Below are 18,743 nucleotides of genomic sequence, written 5' to 3'. Positions count from 1 at the left end.
CTTGCGGGGACGGGGAGGCTCTGCTTGCTTTTTGGGTTTTTTGGGTTTTTTTGGCTGAGCTCGGTAAGGGAGTAAAGCAAGGTCTTTGCTTCTTGCGCCGAGGAGTAAGGAAGGGGAGCTTCTCCCATCCTGGCATAGGAAAGGACAGCAATTCCACCTCCTAAGGGTGTGCCTCGCTGCCACGTCTCTTCACCTGCTTTGGAAAGGTGTGGAGAGCAAACACCACCTGTTACCTGTTGCAGCTGAGCTTAGGGCGAGGGCTAGCAGAAAGTACCAGGTGGAGCTTGGAGATTATGTCAGTGGAGTGATCCTCCTTTGGGAAAAGAGAAGCGGATAACTCTCCCTTAGAGGCAGAGGATGACTGCTGGATACGTGGCCCGAGGATGTTGTAACACATTCCTTTCTTGTCCCACTGGTGTAGTAGTAAATTTAACAGCCAAACAGCCAAAGCTTTCTGCATAGTGTGTGAGTCAGGAAGGCTAGATCACCCAAATTAGACGTTTGGAAGCTCCATTTAGCTGCACTTACTTTTGGCTCTGTAATTGCTTTGTCCCCTTCTGGGTTTGGCTTTGTATCATTAAGAGTGATTGGGACTTGAAAGCTTAAATTGTCGGTGTGTAACTATCAGTTCAGCTGTCACTCTCCAAGGCTTTGCTTGTTCAAAACCACTTAAAACTCTTAGTTGCCTAAATCTTTCCCTCCTTGGAGACTTGCTGCTATAACTGCACCATAAAGGTGGAGAAACCTGCTGTGACAATTTCTGCTATGAGGGAGAGAAGGCTCTCTAAGAGCTGTAGTCAAAATGGGACTGAGTTCTTCTTTCCCACAAGAAATGCTTTTTCAAATTCAAGCATTTCGTGCAAGTCTGGATATAACTATGCTTATAGCTTTGTAATGTCCCATGCTGGTAGGGAAAGGGTTCAGCTGTTGCCTGCCATAAAGCATAAAATCTGTAGAGAATCCTCAGACCTGCACAGAAGTCCCTTTGACACACACGGTGGTCATTAAATGCCTGGTGTTCCTGATGTTACTGCCTTATACTTGTATTTCCATGGGATGCAGGGAATCTATTTTGCCTGACTGGTAGAAATCAAGCCCCGTGGTCCTGTTCCATGGCTCCACGTGGTGTGGTGTTCTGGCGAAATGAACACCATTGTAAAATCATGTGTCCTCCAGAGGTAATGAGGAGAAAGTTGGTAATTATTCTTAGGGGGCTTCAAAGTGACAAGCTGACTTTTAATATTTTTGGTCTTCCAAAATTGTCCTTGTGCCGTGGGCTTTGGGTAGCTGGAAGCCAGGCAGTACCTCACTGCTGGTTCCTGTGTCTGTGCAGTGTTCTCAGTATTTAGACATCCTGTGCTGCCCCTGTTGTACACAATGTCGACTCCATTTTTCTATGTCTCTTTAAAGTGTGGCAGCTGTCAGTGAATTGAGATCTGCTTTTGTTTTGATGGTGTGTTGAGCTGGGCGGGAAATGTCTGTACAGCAGGAAAATTTGCAATAAAGCCTCTCTGCACTTGTATAAATCAGACTTACTGGGTTTTAGGCTGAAGGCTTCATCTTCCAGTCTAATTAACGTGGAGTTATGAGCTGCAGGGGGTCTGTGAGTGAAGATATACTTGTTTCATGTGCCTGGTTTTTTGAAGGATTTGGCCCTGCAATGATAGCTCTAGTTACACTGAGCAAGGGAAAACATACCCTAAAGGACAATGGGCTGTCTTGGTAAAAATAATTTCAAATGAAGCAGAATAAAAACAAACTAAATGGGATTTTGTTTTTCTGTTTAGTTGTGTGGGTTTGTTTTACTGTTGTCATAGAGGTATCTGCCAGCTGACTGCAGAGAGTTTTTTAGGCATCCTCACATTCAGTGATTCCAGCCTCTCTTCTTTGGTCCTGACAAGCATTCATGGGTTTTGTACTTACTAATCAACTTCCAGCTTGTAAATGAATATGCTGTTTGTCTGCCTGTTCCTGTAGCCATTCAGAAGAGCTGACTTCTTAATAAAAAAACTCCAGATGAGAGGAGGCAATAATAATAAAAAATTATATTCATAGCAGTCAGAAAAGATTTTCTTCTGTTTCTGGCTTTAATTTGCCTTTTTGTGAAGCCTAATCTTTGAATTGAGGACATTTCCTATGTACTGCAGAATTGAGCTTCTCAATGAAATCTCTGTCCAGGCTCATTCTTTCTCTTTAAATGGTGTCTGCTGTTTCAGTCAGTAGTTTTATCTTTCAGAGTAACAGCAAAGGGGGGAAAAGGTTTTAAGAAACAGCTGAATTAAAGCTATAAAGCAATTCCTAGAGCATTGAGTTGTGATGCTAAAATTTTGAAGTTTGAAACCAGCTAGGAGTTTTTGTTGTCTATCTGTGCTGCATGCTACCTTCAGAATGGCAATATATCACTATAGGTGATTTTGCTTTATTTAATCTTTCTAGCGTCTGTAACAAATGTTCAGAAAATTAAGCAATCAGAAACCATGTAAATATATTCTAGGGAAGATTATTCTAAATGGTTTCTGTGGAAGTGCCTAGACAGCTAATTGCCTCTGTATTTACATGTTCAGGGGAAACATTATGGTGGTTGAAAATAGTGTATTGCTTTAATAAGGAGGGTGAGGTCTGTGCTCTTTCCTTCTGCCTTCGGGTTTGTTCTCTTGCAGCTCTGTGGGGCCCTTTTTGCTCTGCAGAGAAGGGATGGCCTTAAGGCATCAAGGTCTTGGCCTCAAGGTCGTCCTGCAGATCTCTTCAGAAAAGCTGGTGCGTTGAGTGAATCCTCAGTACAGCTGTGTGCTCAGAAGTGGCCTCTGCCACTATGTACAGTCACTCAGCAAAGGAGATGATCTGGGAAGTCCTTTTTTCATGGCGTGGGTAACAGGTTTGGCTTTAACTGTGGATGGTGGTATCGTGGTACTGAAGTGTTTTGCTGACAGCTTAGAAGCTCCTTAGACTTCATGACTGCCCTGTTTGCTCACCGCTCTGAGTGTATCGGTGTGCTCGTGGAATGCAGATTGACTTTTCTGTCGTTTCATCTTTTTCTTTTTTTAACAAGTATTCAATAAGTAAAAACATACGATCTGTAGGTGTGGGGGTGGGAAGAAGCAGCAAAAGAGATGCAGCTATTCCTTTTGTCTCCTGGATCTCTGCTGTCTACCTCAGAGACTGCTGAGCATCCTCAGCCAAAATGTTTAATTGATGTGTGTGTAGCGTTGCAGTACGGAAACCACGGATGAGTTGGGTTGTGGGCTGGTGGTTGATGTTTGGGCTCATGCAAGTATTTACATGACTTCTGGTGCTCTGCAGAGATACTGCTCTGCACCTCTGTGGTCAGGCTGGAGATCCTCACTCTGTGTGCCACCTGCTGTTCTGGGAATGTGGCATTTGAACTCGGAGAGATACTAAGCTTGAACATTTTTCTGTGAATTGCTGGCTGAAAGCACTGTAGCAAATTAGCTGCCTTTCGTGGCAGTGCGTTTTTATCTGATATGATGAATGCTTTATGGAGTCGCCCTGTAGCTTGTTGTAGCAGTAATTTGTGCTCTATAAATTAACTCAGGAGCATGATGGAAGTGTATAAATCACATCGGTGATTGTGTGGTGCCCTCTGCTGCCAGCAGGCTGGAGTGAAGTGGGGTGCTTCCTACCTGCTGCTTCCTTGGGAGTGAGAAACCACCTGCAAACCTGTCATTGAAAAAGGGTTTGTGAGAATGCTGCTTTTGGAAAGTTTGGGGTCATAAACTTTGGCTTCAGTACAATTGAGCTTAAAGTTTCCAGCCACTGTTGGTGAAAATGTAGTCCTAGTGATGAGCTGAGTGGGGAGTGGTGCTGCTGCTGATGGCCTTCTCAGCAGAGGAAGATGATGGACTTTGCTGTTCTGACCCCGGGGGCAGCTGTGAAGTTGTCAAGGTTTGTCAGCGTGATGTTGTTGTTGGCAAAAGCTGATGAGGAAGAGGATGTCTGTTAAACAACAGATTCTGTGCTGCCAAGGCTGTGGAGGGAAAAGTGTGAGGAAAACCTTTCTGCTCTCTGCCAACCAGAGGTAAATAGAACAACCAGCTCTCTGTACGTCATAGGCAGATTTCTTTGTCAATTAGACTGGTCGTGCCCTAGACCTTCTTGCTGCTCCTGTCTGGGGCCTGGCTCATCACAGACCTCTTGGAGATTGCCATGTTGACTGTTGTATTTGCCAGTCACACATGAGCTGATGTAAAGGAAAACTTTGAAAAGCTTATTTTCAAGTATGGTGTAAAACAATCAGCATCTAAGGACCGAAGTGCAAATGCTAGAGCTGAGCAAGCCTGTTTTAATTTAAGAGTGACTGATTCCCAGCATGGGCTAGTCTGAAGGTGATCACTTCAGTGCACTTGTGAAGCAAGCAGGGTGTCCTCAACGAGAGAAGTATGGCCTGTACTCTTGATTGGCAAAGTGAGCTGAAGTGAATGTGAAGTGTCTAAACCATCTCACAGCTGTAAAGTGCAAAGTAAAATTTGGAAAAGATGTTTATTAAGGAACTGGAGCTTTCAGTGGTGTTCACTCAAGGTCTCAGAGTGGTGGTCTTCTGTAACGGCAGCACACACCTGAATGAACAAGAGAGCTCTATTGTAGGTCTCCTATGCTGTGTGAAAATAAAAGGTTTATTACACTTGGTGTTCCTTATTATGGAGCAGGTCATGTTGTTGGAAAAGTAGTTCTGTTTCACTGTTCAAACATGCTCCACATGCAATTCTTAATTGCTACCACGGTGACCTCTCTTCATAGAGGGAACGCTTCTGCAGCAAAACTTTTTGGCCCCTGGCATCTGGACTACACTTTAGGTCACTGGTGAAAATCATGTGGTGATCTCCAGAGCTGTGTGATTTTCCTGTATGAATATGAATCAAATTGTGAGAGACAGCAAGATTGAAGAGCAACTGGAGTTGTAAATTTCCTGCCAGGTAATTGCCATGTACTTGACTAAGAGGACTGCAAAACTAACAGGAGGTTTATAACCACCCTGATGAGCGCTGGTGAAATTAGGCAGAAAAACGCTATCAACCAGACTTTTAGTTATGTGGTGTCATCTTCTCCTCCCTGTTTGAATACAGTTGCAGGCGTCACTACAAAGAGACAAAGAGCTGCAGTTTACCTTCCTGTCGCTCTGTATTTGCTCCTTTGTGGAACCAACTGTGACCTCACTTACATTACATAAGAACAGATCCTGTCTAACTCAAACACTGAGGAAATTGTATCCAGGTGTTAAAGCAAGCTGCTTTCTGCTCCTGTTTTCTGTGCAACCTTTTCCTGTACCAGGTGACACAGGCAGGCAACCTTCAGCTTCCTTCTGGGAAGTACAGAGCTGGTGGGGTGCATTAGGAGTTGATAGGAGGGATTCCACTGTGTGCTCAAAATATCTGTAGGAAAAAAAAGTGTGCTGCAGAAATTTGTTTTGATTCCCTGTCAAAGCAGGTGTTTCAACCTGCGAGCTTGTTACCCTGTGGATTTTAGTGGAGCTGTCGCTGGTGGGCTTTTTTGGAGTGCACCTCAACTGGAGTGCACTGTGCTGCTTCATGGCACTTCAGTGCAGTGTAAACCCTCGTGTAAACAAAGCTGCTGTGATGTTTGCCATCAGAGGACACTCTCTTTCTCTAGTGTCCATCGTGCTTCATGCTTGCATCCTGTTAACTCTGCAGAGTAACCCGAGTTAGCGATGCTTTTGTTCAACAGTAGCATGAATAATGCACGACCCTGTGTACACACAGGGAGAGAGGTGGCTGCAGTGACTTGGTGCAAATGAAATCTTTTAACAGTAATAGGTCCATTCAGATCAAGTGGCCTGAGTCTGTGTGTACATTTACTTCTGGATCACCTCTCCTGGAAAACTGGAAAGAAATTTTTCCCTGCCTGAATGGATCAAAAAGTGGCTGTTCTGATGGGATATACTGGTGGTGGCAAGCAGATATTAATGATTATTTGAATAGTCATTCATTGACTTTAGTCAAACTGAGGTAGGTTGGGTTAAAGCTGCATAGTTATTTTCTGTTAATTTTGTATCTATCTCTTCCTATTCTGGAATCAAAATGGGAATAGTCTTTCTACCCCTGCATTTGCACTTTGTCTTAACCTGAGCTATCAGCCCTGGACAGAACGGTTTCAGTCAGTCCTAGTGCAGTTTGGCCACTCACATATTCCTTCTGGATACAGCTTGGCCTGGGATTCTTCTGCTTCTAGAGACATGTATAAAAAGACATTCTGAGTTGCTTTCAGGTCCCAGATCGTTTGCAAAACCAATAGCTGTTGGTGGAGATTTTTAGCAGTTCAGGGATAGTGTGAACCTATGTGTGAATCTGTTTATCAGGTTTCACAGATTCCTGAGTAAATCCTGGTGCCTGAGTCACTTTCAAGAATGTAACCTTGTGATGCCTAATTTCCAAATCCAGGCATAATAGCCCCCACTTTCTAATTTTAAATTTTTATGTTCTGCTCTCAGACTGCTTTTTGTCTTGTTGGCAGTGAAAAAAACCTTTCATGTTCTCTGTTACTTGTTTAACTCTGTGTTGAGTCTGTGGTTTTACCTTCAGATTTGGCCTGTTGTCATGACTTCTTACAACCCAGGGAGCAAGTAATTGCTACTGGTCCTGCTTTATTCGACACGAAGCCTGACCTGTCAGTGGCAATGATCTCTTTTCTATCAGCGTAACCAACACTCATGGTGGTATTTCCTGCATTTGTGTTATCCTGGCCAGATGATGGATAGGTAACAAGGAATGGAGTGTTTATCTACACAGCTTTGTTAAGAATATAAGTAGTACTGGATATCAAATTATGGCTGACTTGTCAGACTGTGCCTCTTTTGTTAGATTTAGAGGGTCTGGCAAACGATTGGAGAAAGCTACAGATCAGTAAATCAATACATAGCACAATGAGTTGCCAGACAGCCCTCCTTTTCAAATGCCTGGGTAGAAGAGTAACTTCTACTGTGTCTGAGCTCTGCTGGCAGCTCTGCATCCAAAGTCCTGTGCCCCCTCTAAAATATAAGAAATGGGTCACTTGACGTGTCTCCTTATTGTTCATAAACTTGATAAAGCTTTAAATTGCAGCTTCAAAGAGGGGAGGTCTACCATTTCTTGGTCCTTAAATTTGCTTTTCTTTCTAAATAATTAGCTCTCTTCCCTGCCCTTTTACAGTTCCTCCATTTTCTCTAATCTTAGCTCCAGGTTATAAGAGAGCTCTCTAGAGCATATATCTATAATTAAGGCTTTTTAACCACAGTTACAGTGGAGTATAAGTGGTGCTCTGGTCTTGCCAATATCCAAGGAAGAAACTTGCTTCATTAGAAAACTTGTTGATTTTATTATAAGGAAAATCTCTGCTATCCCTCTCACGGAGTTTCCTCTGATGCTGCTTTGCACCTTCTCGCTTTGGTTAGTTATCTTTCTAAGGCTGATGACCGTTCATGGCATATCATCTGTAGCTCTCAATAATGAAAAGGTTTTATGCAGTCTACCTGTCATTTTCTTGGAAATGCAGGCTGCCAGCTATTGGGAGTAGTGTCCCTCATGAGTTCCTTCAGACAACCTGAGGGTTTAAAATGGAAACCCTGTTTTAGGCAAATTCATGTCACTCCTGTGGATATTATGATTCTTCCCTTGGCCAGAAATAGAAAGCAAAGGAAGGGAAGGAGGATGGAGGCAGGGAAGGCTTGACTGTGTAGTGCTCCCCAGTCTGGTGGAGAAGGTCACTCTTAATGTCACCAAATAAGGTGATTTCTTTTTTTCTCTTCCATTTGCAACTTCTTACTAATTTTTCAGCTTTAATACTTTTCTCTTTGCAATTAGCACAAGTAGCAGAAAGCAACTTCTAAAAACTGTCTTTCAAGACAGTGAATGCTGGCATCCTTCCCTGCTAAGCTGAGCATTGCTTCTGCAGGGAGATAACTAATTTCTCTTCAAAGCCTTATCCCTCAGCACTAATGTGTATTCTCATGTGTTTGTCACATGTAGCTGATGTAGCAGTGACCTGACATGTCTCCCTGATGTAGCTTTCAAAGAGAGACCTTGTCCTGCTCTGCGTGGTTGCAGATCACAAGGCAACTGCTGAAGTGAAACTTCCCAAAGGCATTTCAGAATACTTTTCTAAATAGACAGAAACTGCAGCTATTTACTGAAATAATGACCAGCAAAGGGGTGAAATTTCGAACAAATATTTGAACTAGTGTCTTAAATTAGGGTGCCTATAAATGAGCTGTCTTCCTGCTGGAGAGCTATTTGATCATAAAAATAAAAGATTTGCAGAATAACAGTAAATCAGTCTGTCTCCTGCAAGAGGATGCATGAAATGTTCTTTCTTGTTTGTATACTCTCCCTTTCCAAAAAATCTGATTAGATTGGCATTTTGTCTTTGTTAGTCAAAGTCTCGTGATGTTTTGGGGCTTTACCAGATCTGGAAGCACTGTCAGCTGTTCCTCCTCCGTGCAGAGCTGCTTTGCTTTTGCCCTCTTGAACAACTGTTTTTACAAGATTAGGTTGCTATGAAAAGTTCTGCTCTGCTTGATCTCTAAAGCCTGAAATCCTTTGCTTGCAGTTATGTGTGCAAGCTAAGGTGACTTTTCAAAGGAGAGTCATCTTGTTCTCCATCTTTTCTTATGATTATTCAGAAGATTTAACATTTAAAACCTCCAGTAGCCAGTCTTGTGTTTTTTTTTCAGTGGAAGATCACATAAGCTTGTCTTTGTATAAGTTACCTTTGCTTTAGTTCAGATCCATTTAGGAGGTTACTTTTAGCTAGTTCCTAACACCAGGGAGATAATTTTTCTCCATGATGGCAAAGAGGTAGGTTTTTTTCCTTTCTTGAGCATTCCCTAACATTTCTTAGCCTTCAGATGGAAGTCCAAAGAAGAAATGTTCACAGGGACTAGTAAGCATGAGCTGTTTCTTAATAAATAAAACAGGTGAAACAGAGTTTGAGTGTTCTTAATGTTTAGAACAAAGTTTTCGAAGATGACTTAGAGTGTGATGTTCCTTTGAAAAATAAGAGTCTTAGTTGACTTTGATCTAGGGTATGATATAAAAATAACCACGTAACCAGGACTGGCATCCCATAAGATTTTTTTGGGTTTTGGAGGTTTTTTATTATTTTTAAAAGAGTGAGCAGCTCCTTCATTTCTGCTCAGACTGACTTTAATCTTAACTCTGCTTCCTTGGAAGTGGCTCTCTTTAGAGACTGTACTTGCAGCTCAGATAAGTACAAGCAAAATATATTCCCTCACTAAAGAAAATCAGAACCCCTAAAACTAGATAAATACAGACATAATGATGTTGTAAAGGGCTTCTGTTAGGCAAGTAAGTTATTTTCTGTAACATTACAGAAGGTCACTTAAATTTAGCCTGACTGTCGCTTCATATTAGCCACTATGTAACAGGCTTATTCAGGATCTCAAAAAGAAGTGAACCCTGTGATTATCTTCTGTCTTCTCATTTATCTTCCAGGTGGCCTGTTGCCAGTGTTTCGTGTGTGATAGCCAAATAATAAGGAATAACTTTTTTTCCACTCCTGCTTATGTTGGTTTTGCTGATCCACCAAATAACACTGTGGACTGCCACTTCCCTTTGATTCTCAGGGCGTGGCTTACTGTGTTAGAAATACCTGAAACTCCTACTGATGTTTTGCTGCTGCATGCTGCCTATTTTTTACACGTGTGTGGCTGTTTTGGAAGCTGATTCAAGGTAGTAATTTAGCCTGGAAAAAGAAATCTCCCTTCAGAAAACCAGCATCTGCTCACAGGTCTTATTCACAACAGTAAAGAAGTTATATTGGTACAATTAAAGTGTTTGGAATGAACAATTAAAGTGTTTGGAATGATACTTCTCAAAATTATTTTGTTTGCTTGATACTGAGGCCGTGGAAGTAAACTGCAAAAATATCTGCAAAATATTGGAAGACCTGGGATTTTGATGCAGAAACTTGCTGAGGTGTATCTGGTTGTATGCACGAAGACCACAGAATTATCCAGATAATCGTTGTTACCAATTTCCTGCTGGTGCTGTTGATTTTTGGAAATGTGATTCTTTACCCCTTCTGCCTCAGATTGTTTCTGATCTTCAAATGTGGGTTGTGGGCTCTGCTAACAGGGATGTGGAAGGCTGGAAAAGTCTTATCTGCAGTGTGTGAAGGTCCTACTCGTGTTGTCCTTGGTTTTGTTTGCTGCAGAGTATCTGTGTATAAAAGATAACAAGTTTTCATTCATCATATTTCCTGCCAGTAGGAACTTGGGCCTGCTGATTACAGAAAAAGAGTCCTTGGCAAAGCAATTACAAACTAACAGGAAAACGTCTTGAACCTCTATCTGTGCCAAGATCCCTTTTCATGCATTTTGGCCAAAGCTGTTACCAGCATAAACTAATACTGGTCATCATGAGTGGAAAGCCCAAGCTCTGGAAACAAGTGATGTCTTGTGGTTTTTCTAGTGCTGATATTTTTATAATAAGAGGCTGCTCATGGTAGAAATACTTCTGAGAAGCTGGGAATTGATGTGAGTGAGCGGAGAGCACTGGCATTGCTGATAAATTAGCTGGGAATTGTCAGTCGTATAAAAGAACTCAAATATTGGCTTAACCTGAAAAATGTGAAATTAAATAGAAAAGTACAGATTTTTCTCTCTGGATATTTGAAAACAATAACAAGCCATGTGAAAACTTGTTTTAAAAATTATTTCTAGAGGGTATGAGTTTTCCAGCCTAATGCAGTGAAGTCTATTTTTATAGTCCTTGAAAACAAAACCTGACAGACCATATTTGCCAGCACTTATATTGCTCTGGTGACAGTGCTTCTTTTTAAAGCATGCCAGAGGAAATGCTCTGTGCTGGAGCATATGTCAGTGATTAGTGGGACCAGTGCTGCAGGATGAAGTGGAAGAAATATGGTTGTGTGATGGAAAAAGCTGAATGGACAGAACATGAGAAATGTAGTGGTTTATGGATCAGTTTTAGGGTAGGAATGGAAAATAGTTATTTTTAGGGTTATCTATATGTAGCTGACGGGCTGTCTTCCAAATCAGTTAAGGTTTAATTGAGAGAACAACTGGTACTCTTGTCTGTATGTTTCCCTTAATTTCTTCATCATTTAGAAAATTATTGTCCCTTTGAGTCTGTCACTGTTTATGTAATGTAGGTATTTGGGTGAACTAGAAAACCCCAGGAAATGAGAGACCTTGGTACCCAAAGGGCTGAGGCAGAGAAGGGTCCTGAGGAATCAGCTGATTTCCTCCAGACCTGACATCGTGGGTCCAGAGTTCTTGTTCATCAAGCCCCTGGGGTGTGTGCTCATGTTTTTCTTCTGGATAGCTCTTGCCCAGAAGCCCAGCAGCCATCCTTGGCATCGACCACCTCTTGTGAAGGACACAACTCTCAGCCCCGAGTTCCATCTGGGACTCTGGGTTACTTGCGTTTCAAATCCTGAGGTGAAGGGGAGAGGAGGAGGATGGTGCCCTGCTGCTCTTCCTCAGGGATCATGGGTGGCTTTTGCTCAAGAGCTGCAGGGCAGTAGATGCAGGCCACGCTGAACATAAGCCATGGACACAAGACCTGGAGAAATCAGGTCAAAAACCTGTCGTACCCAGTCGTTGTGATCCCGAAGGTGCCCACACACTTCACTGGTGGACACAGGCCCCGCTGTGGGAATTACAAGGCTGAAAGTTGAACTGAGAGCTGCATAGCATGGCAGTATTGAAGTTTCTTGTGTATTTAGCCCTTGACCTCATAGATGTAGTCATCACTCCAGTGCTGTGAAAAATGTTCTCCTGCTTTATCCTGTTCTTTGTATCTTGTCACTTATGTTGGAGCACTCGAAAATTTTTTCTGTTCGATATAAATGGGAGCAAAATGAAAATGCCCTGTTCCCTTTATCACAATTGATGCCTGTGTTTGAACATTGCCAGTATTTGTTTATGAAAACTGCTTGTTTTCCTCTCTGAAATCTTTTTGCCAAAGCAGCTCAATACAACTTGGATTAAGGGAAGTCGCAAGGGCTTAGAGAATCTCTGAAAACTAGAAAAGGGATGCGTTAGACTGCTGCATAGAATTACCCAGCCAGCATCAAAATTAGACTGCTACTTTTTGCAAAGTAGACATTTGGCTATTAATATTTTGAAATATAATGTGAGAAGCCAAGTTATATCCAATTAAATCTAAGTTATAAAATAATTGTCTTGATTTATTTATTATTTATTACACCTATGACTTACCTGCATTGCACTATTTATTTGTGTAGAATTTCCCCTCTCATTTAGGAATTTTTAAATCTATTTTAGCTCTGCTTTTTTGCTATCCTGCAAAGTTCTTGCTTTTGAGTACCTCTTGAGATAATTAGAAAAACAGAATTAAATTCTTTGGGCCCTTCATGGAAAAATGATGGGTTCATGAGGTTTGATTTGTATTTCTATAGCTCACAGGAGGCTTAGTCAGGAATCTGCAAGGAGAAAGTAAAACACCCAAAGGCAGACTGTTTCCCATAAAGTAACAACATCTGAAAGTATTATATTTATTTTCCATCCCTAAAGTTGCTCTGTAGAAAATACCTTAAAAATTTGTTCATTTTCTGGTACTTGTACCAGAAAAAGGAGCTTCTCAGCGGTGCAGTAATTTGATTTTGTACTGTGTCATGAGTACTGCCTGGATTTCTGAAAGGGACAGCTGGATTTTCACTGGTGACTGAATCTGCTGTTGGGTGTTTTCAGTCTGATGTGTGGTGTCTCGGTTCTGTAATTGCTTCATACTTGAATCTGATGGCTCAGGCATGGGATTTCTGGATCCAGTTTTGTCTTCCTTAGTTTGTCAGAGCTGTGGAAGGATCTGACTTTCAAACCCTGATTATAGTCAATCTTTTTGTTTCTTTTACAACTGTTAAAGATCCAAACATTTAAGAGGAGCACAGGGTTACCTCACTTGGGAGCCACAGCTTCACAATAACAGGATGTCTTCAGCAAAATGTTTTCAAGCTCCTGGAAGTTGTATCCGTTTGTAATGGATTCACAAGGGGTTTGGCTGTATCTGCAGATACAGTCTGGCTTTTTTAGAAGAAATATGTGTAGAAGTGGCTCTTTGAAAGGCTGTTGTTTGTGGAAGGGCAATGGCTCTGACTGGAAGATCAGCAGTGAGGTGTGATGTTCATTCCTTCTCTTCTGATGGAAGGGTGTTGAAAGCTGATGCTCTTGCTTGTGAAGTGTTGTGATGCACTAAGGTGGACTTGTACATCAACTCCAGTGATCTCTGTTCAGGAGGGGAAAAGAACACCAAAGGAAGTTTCCTTGCATCCTGTTTATAAACTTTGTCAGGTTAACGTGGATGAGCTTGGGCACATGCTCAGAGCTGCTGGATTATGCAGTTGGGATTCTGTTCTGGCTTCCTGAACGAGAGCAAGGTGTAACTACATCACCATCCAGTGTATGTGCAAATCTGTTCTGGTTCTGTGCTGTGTCCAGCCAGCAAGGAGGGTCAGGAATTAAATAAAGAGATCAGTTCATGCACCTGGATCTTATTTGAATCAGAGGGTGAAAAGCTTCTAAAGCCTCTGAAAACTCTCAGCGGCTCCTCAGAAGAGGAGGTTGGTTGGCAGAGGAGACTCTGAAAGCTGATTGGTTACAGAGTACTCTTAAAATTTAATTAAATGTAATCCAAGATTTTAATTGCATGTCTGGGCTTATGCATGTAATGTTGACTTAGCAATTCTGCTTAGTACCTAATGGGGCTGAACTCTTTGTGTAACAATGAATCTCCTCCAAAAGATCTTAATCTTAAGAAATACTTGAAAAAGCCTGGAAGGAGAGGCAGCAGTTGCAAAGATAGCACCTGGTACCTTGAAGCTCCTTGAGTTTTAAGTGTGACTGTGTCATGCATCTGACACAGTGCTTGACATAATTATTAATCTGTGTTAATAGAATTGCCTGAGTGGCCTCAGTTTTTTGTTATGGAGTCAGAAAGCTGGATGCTTCAGGTCCATGGGATTGAATATGTGCTCCCAGGGCTCCCACCCAGCTGCAAGGTGGGAACTGTGTTCTGGAGCAGCAGGTCCATGTGCAGCTGATGCAGGAGGTGGTTGCACTAAAGCAATACTTTTGGAGGTGATGTAGTGCCTTCTCTTGCTTTCACGTGTCAGAATAGCTCTGGTTTCTCTCCTGGTCTGCACCTTGAGGTTGAAAGCAATTGTCTGTCATGTGAACACTTTTGTGTGTATATAACAAACAAACATTGAGGTGTTCTGGTATCTTGCAGTGTAAGGCACTGTCTAGAAACAGTGGCATTGGTTGGATGGGCAGCTTTCAGGTGTCTGTGCTGTAGCTTTTGCTTCTCCATCTATTTCTGTGATCACTTCTATTACTAGAAGGAGAATGGTTGTACTTTGGAAAGGTTATAAGTTGAAAGAAGTTACAAAACAGCCCAGCAGGATGTAATCTCCTCAAAGTAATCTCTTGGGAACTGCACATACTTGACAAGGCATTTCAAGACCTAAGCCTTTTCTAAAGAGTAAAGGAAAGTTCATTTGGATCCAGACAAAGACTCTTTGGCCATCTGAACTTGACTTAATGTTGTCTGCTCCTTGCTCATGGGTGAGAAGGTGCTGTCTGAGCTGTGGATAGAAGGTGCTATGCAACCCTTAAGCTCCCTTGACCTAATTCGCTGGCTTTTTTACTGGAGCATGGATTAGCAGTGGCTTGCTGGTGCAAAAGTAAGCAGCAGTTAATTCTTGTAAGTCAAGTCCTGTATGACTGTGATTTGAGTAATGCCACCGTTTTTGTAAAAAAAAGAGGCAAAGTCTTTAAATGAACGTGATACAAGAATGTTGGGTGATCCTGGAGCCAAACACTGACACAGCAGGCAGATTGTGTGTTCAGGTTTGGATGATGCTGGTTACTTCTGACTGCTGCTTTCCCTCTCTAAGTCACGGCTGATCTTGGCTCAGCCAGAGCAGGCTTCCTTGGAGGCCTTAGAGCATTCCACAGGATTCCAGATTGTTCTGAAAATGCTTTCTAAGTGCTGTCTTAATTAAAGATTTCTTTTAAGTCAGAATTAAGTTATTAAAATGTCCCAGGCATTTTCTAGAAGTCTGTGAAAGCTGACTGTACATTCTACATTCTTTTAAAGTTTGATCTGCTCCTGTTATGGGTTACAAAGTAATATTGTGCTGCTTGTGGGTTACAGATAAGTTCTAATAAATAGATGAGTTTTGGGTGGTTTTTTGACAGTAGTTTGCCTTTATGTGAAATGACACTGCCATTGTATTACTCTTTAGGATTTTGCAATGGTGGTCTTTTAGCAGCTACATAAAAAAAAAATGTCAAGTGTTCCTGGGAGGGCACTTCTAAAACTCCTGGGTATGTCAGACTAGGTAATGCTGTAATAGACTGACAGCCATCTAAAAGGCTTTTGTTTTGTTTTGCAGAACCTGTGTTTGTTTCTAAAATACTGTGGGATCATAGGTGATAAATTTTGTGCGTGGACTGAGTGCTGTTGTTGTGGGTTTTTAATTAGGCTTTAGGGTTTTAAGGGCACAGAGCAGCTACGTGTACTCTGTGTATCAAACTGAAAAGGCTGCGTGTTGGAGAGAAGTGAATTTCTGTAACAGTGAAGCAGATTTTGTGATTTAAAAGATACATAATGGAACTCTGGTTGTGCCTCCCCATGTTCCGCACAGATTATGTTTGTCCTTGCATTTTGCAGGTAGTTTGGAGAAGCTTCAGTAGAGTTGTCACCTTTTCCTGGCAAGCACAGTTAACTACTGCAGGAAGATGATGATCAGTCTCCCCTTTACTCCTCCAGCATTAGGAAACCTTGGCTGCTGGTTCCAAGATGAAGTCAGTGCACAGGTGTCTTTCTGAGCTTGCAGTTGGCTTTGGCATTTTGCTGCTCCTCAGTTCTATAAAGTTGCAAAGGGTTTTTAAAAAAAAAAAAATTAAAATCATAATCTCTCAGTTTACGTTGCTTCTGCTGGGACCCACAAGCAGCTGTGGAGCAGCTGATCAAGTTGATGTTGGGATTCTGACTGGAAATTGGAAGAGTATGTCAGGTTAAAACTCAGCCCGAAAACTAATGTGTGGTTATAGAGAGCGCTGTTGTCATGTACATTATCCCCAAATCTTTTACAGTAAGTGAAATGTTAATTGTCTTCTATTTGCTGTGCAATCTTCTGATTGTGTAATTATCTGTCCTTATTAAAGGTTCTGCAGTGGGAATGGATGACTGTCTCCAGATTTGCTGTGCAATTACTGTAGAGTAACGGGAAAGCCTGCTGAGGGGTCACTCAGCAAAAGCATTACTGGGAAACTGCACAGCTGTGGAGCACTTAAAGCTGAAGACAAATCCTGAAATGTCTTTTGTGTTCTGAAAGAAAGATGGGAGGCAGTTCTTAGGAACTTTGCACTGAGATCAGAGGCTAAGCAGTGAAGGCAGTAAGTGAGTGCATTAATCCATGGGGCTGAGAAAAACCTTTCTTTCCTAAGATAACAAAGTTTGACAGGGCTGTTTATCTCCCTTAAGTTTCCCAGGAGGTATGAACACAAAATATGTTGTGCTCAGCCCCTTCTGTCACTGTACTAGATAATTTCTTTGTAAAACATCTTACCTAGAGGGGTCAGGTTTTTAGCACAAGGCTTGCTCCTCTGTTCCTGCTCTGTTCTTGGAAGTGTTTTGCAGATTTGCCTGGTTTGTGAGAGGTGTTTCCTGCAGAGCAGCAAAGGTTACGAGAACTTTGGCGCTGCTTGCATTTAAAAGACAAGGCAGTATCACATCTCTGACCCACAAAACAACATCTACTGGGAAGGTGCAGCTGGGGAAGTTTTACACAGTTTTTGGACCACTTCACGGCAATCTGAAGGACAAGTTAGGGGATTTGCATTTGCAGTACATCATTCTCCCAGTGCTCTTGCTCAGGATCTGGCTGGTGGACTGTCTTTAGGGGCGTGGTTACTGCTCACAAGCCACAAAGCTGTGCTGAGCATTTCCTATTTGGGCTGATCGTTTGCCTGCCTGTAGCACAAATTGTTTCAGTTGGCTTCAGCCTTTCCATTCAGGAATGCCTGCTTGGACCATAGGATCAGCTAAAATAGCTGTTTTGTCCAGAATATTTTGCTTGAGTTGTCTCTAAAGCCAAAGCCACTGAAGGCTTTTTAATTTGGCACTTTGGAATGAGCTAATGCAAAGATAGGGAAAACATACTGAACTGGTGGCAGTTGAGGGCTTCTGTGGCAGCATTCCCTAAAGGAAGGAAGAGGCTTTCCAGAGGACCCTGTCAGTGGCTGGTTATGTGCACAGAGGTGGAACTTTGCCCCTGTTGTGTTGCCTGAAGGGAGGCCACAGCCCCCTAAGCCTCAGCTATACCTGTGATGCAGATTGTTCTGCTTTTCCAGCCTCGGTGTTTGTGTGCCTCCTATCCATCCTGATTTATGGAGCTCAAGAACCTTTGGAGCAGGAAAATCCTATCACCTTGTTTGAATGGCTTTCATTCAGAGGGAATGGAAGACCTGGGTCAAAATTGAGTTTCTGGCTGATTTAAAATCCCTGCTCTCGTTCACTTTGTTTGAGGCAGTAAGCCACTATTTATTTGAGGTGAAGTTTAAAACCCACAATGTAAATTACTTGGGAAGCAATGTCATTTCATGCTCCCATAATAGTGATAACCTGGATAAAACAATTGTAGTAAACTTATTTCTGGGGGAGAAGCCAAGGGAGGTATTTTAACCATGGCACTTTTATGATAACTTCTGGAGCTTATTCCTCTTACCAGAAAGATTATGGATGTTTGACTGGTACAATCAAAACCAGCTGGACTTTGGGAATTTTAAGGGGTTGTTTTTTAAAGCATTTTTTTACAAAACCCAAGAAGTCCAATTAGTAGAATTCAATTCATAGAAGTTTAAAAATTAATGGTAAGTTACCTTATAAAATATAGATCACTTGAGACTAAACTAAGAGCAGACATATGGTTTTGATTTTTTTTTTTCCCCTTCAAACACTGGCACGGTGCTGAGGCCAGACAACTTTATTTTCCTGATGCATTATAACCAGCTGCAGATGTTTTAGATGTTATCGCTTCTAAATGGGCTCTGACAAATGTCTCCTGGAAGCCAGCAGCTCTAAATATTACATGCACTGTATTCTGAGGAAATGTTGAAAATAAAGTTTTAGGAATTAAATGTTCAGTGTGTGAATCAAGAAAATTTACTTTGTCTTTCTCGGGGGATTTGCTGGCTGGAAACATTCTTCATGAGACAGGCACAGATGTTAGTCAAGACACAGGTGGAGACTGGAACCAGTATGGCCACAGATGGTCTTGCCCGCTGTGTTATTTACTGGCCTTCTATTGCTGATACTGGAAGGTGGACACTTGAAAAGGTGCTTCAGCATGTGACTAAATGCTGACCTGAAATTTGTAACAGGTGTGCAGCTATTCAGCATTAAGGGGGGGGGGGAATTGAAGTATTTGAACATGAGGAAACATTGTGTAAACATTGTGGTTTTGGCATCAGTGACCTTGGCAGGGCCCTCTGCTACAGAAAATTTTGTGGTATTTCAGTTACGCTCCTAAGGATTAAAGTAAATTGGTTTTAAGTAAAGATTTTTTGTGCTTTTTGTCTTTGAATCCTTTGAATCACCCAGAAGGACATCTTCTCATGTATATGGGATACAAAATGTTTCTTGCATGTCAAACGTGTGGCTTTTGGGGGGTGAGGGGGGAGGGACTATATGATTATTGACATGGGAGTTCCATCAGATGTCCTT

The 18,743-nt window shown here is 41.9% G+C and overlaps 1 protein-coding gene across 2 annotated transcripts in view; it reads left to right on the top strand.

Moving 5' to 3' along the window:
• GALNT10 (polypeptide N-acetylgalactosaminyltransferase 10) overlaps window positions 1–18,743 on the top strand; it is an 82,109-nt gene that overhangs the window by 874 nt on the left and 62,492 nt on the right. The window contains exon 1 of one of the 2 annotated variants that reach the window (XM_050312143.1): window positions 188–206. The exons of the other annotated variant lie outside the window; for it this stretch is intronic. The gene's annotated coding sequence lies outside the window, so the exon portion shown is untranslated. Of the gene's footprint in view, window positions 1–187; window positions 207–18,743 lie in introns of those variants that run through there. 2 annotated transcript variants of the gene reach the window in all.

Source organism: Myiozetetes cayanensis, unplaced genomic scaffold (assembly GCF_022539395.1).
Source record: "Myiozetetes cayanensis isolate MyiCay16 unplaced genomic scaffold, myiCay2020 scf17, whole genome shotgun sequence".
NCBI lineage: Eukaryota > Metazoa > Chordata > Aves > Passeriformes > Tyrannidae > Myiozetetes > Myiozetetes cayanensis.
The sequence above is the reverse complement of the archived record's forward strand: the minus strand, read 5'-3'. Positions and strand labels throughout refer to the sequence as shown.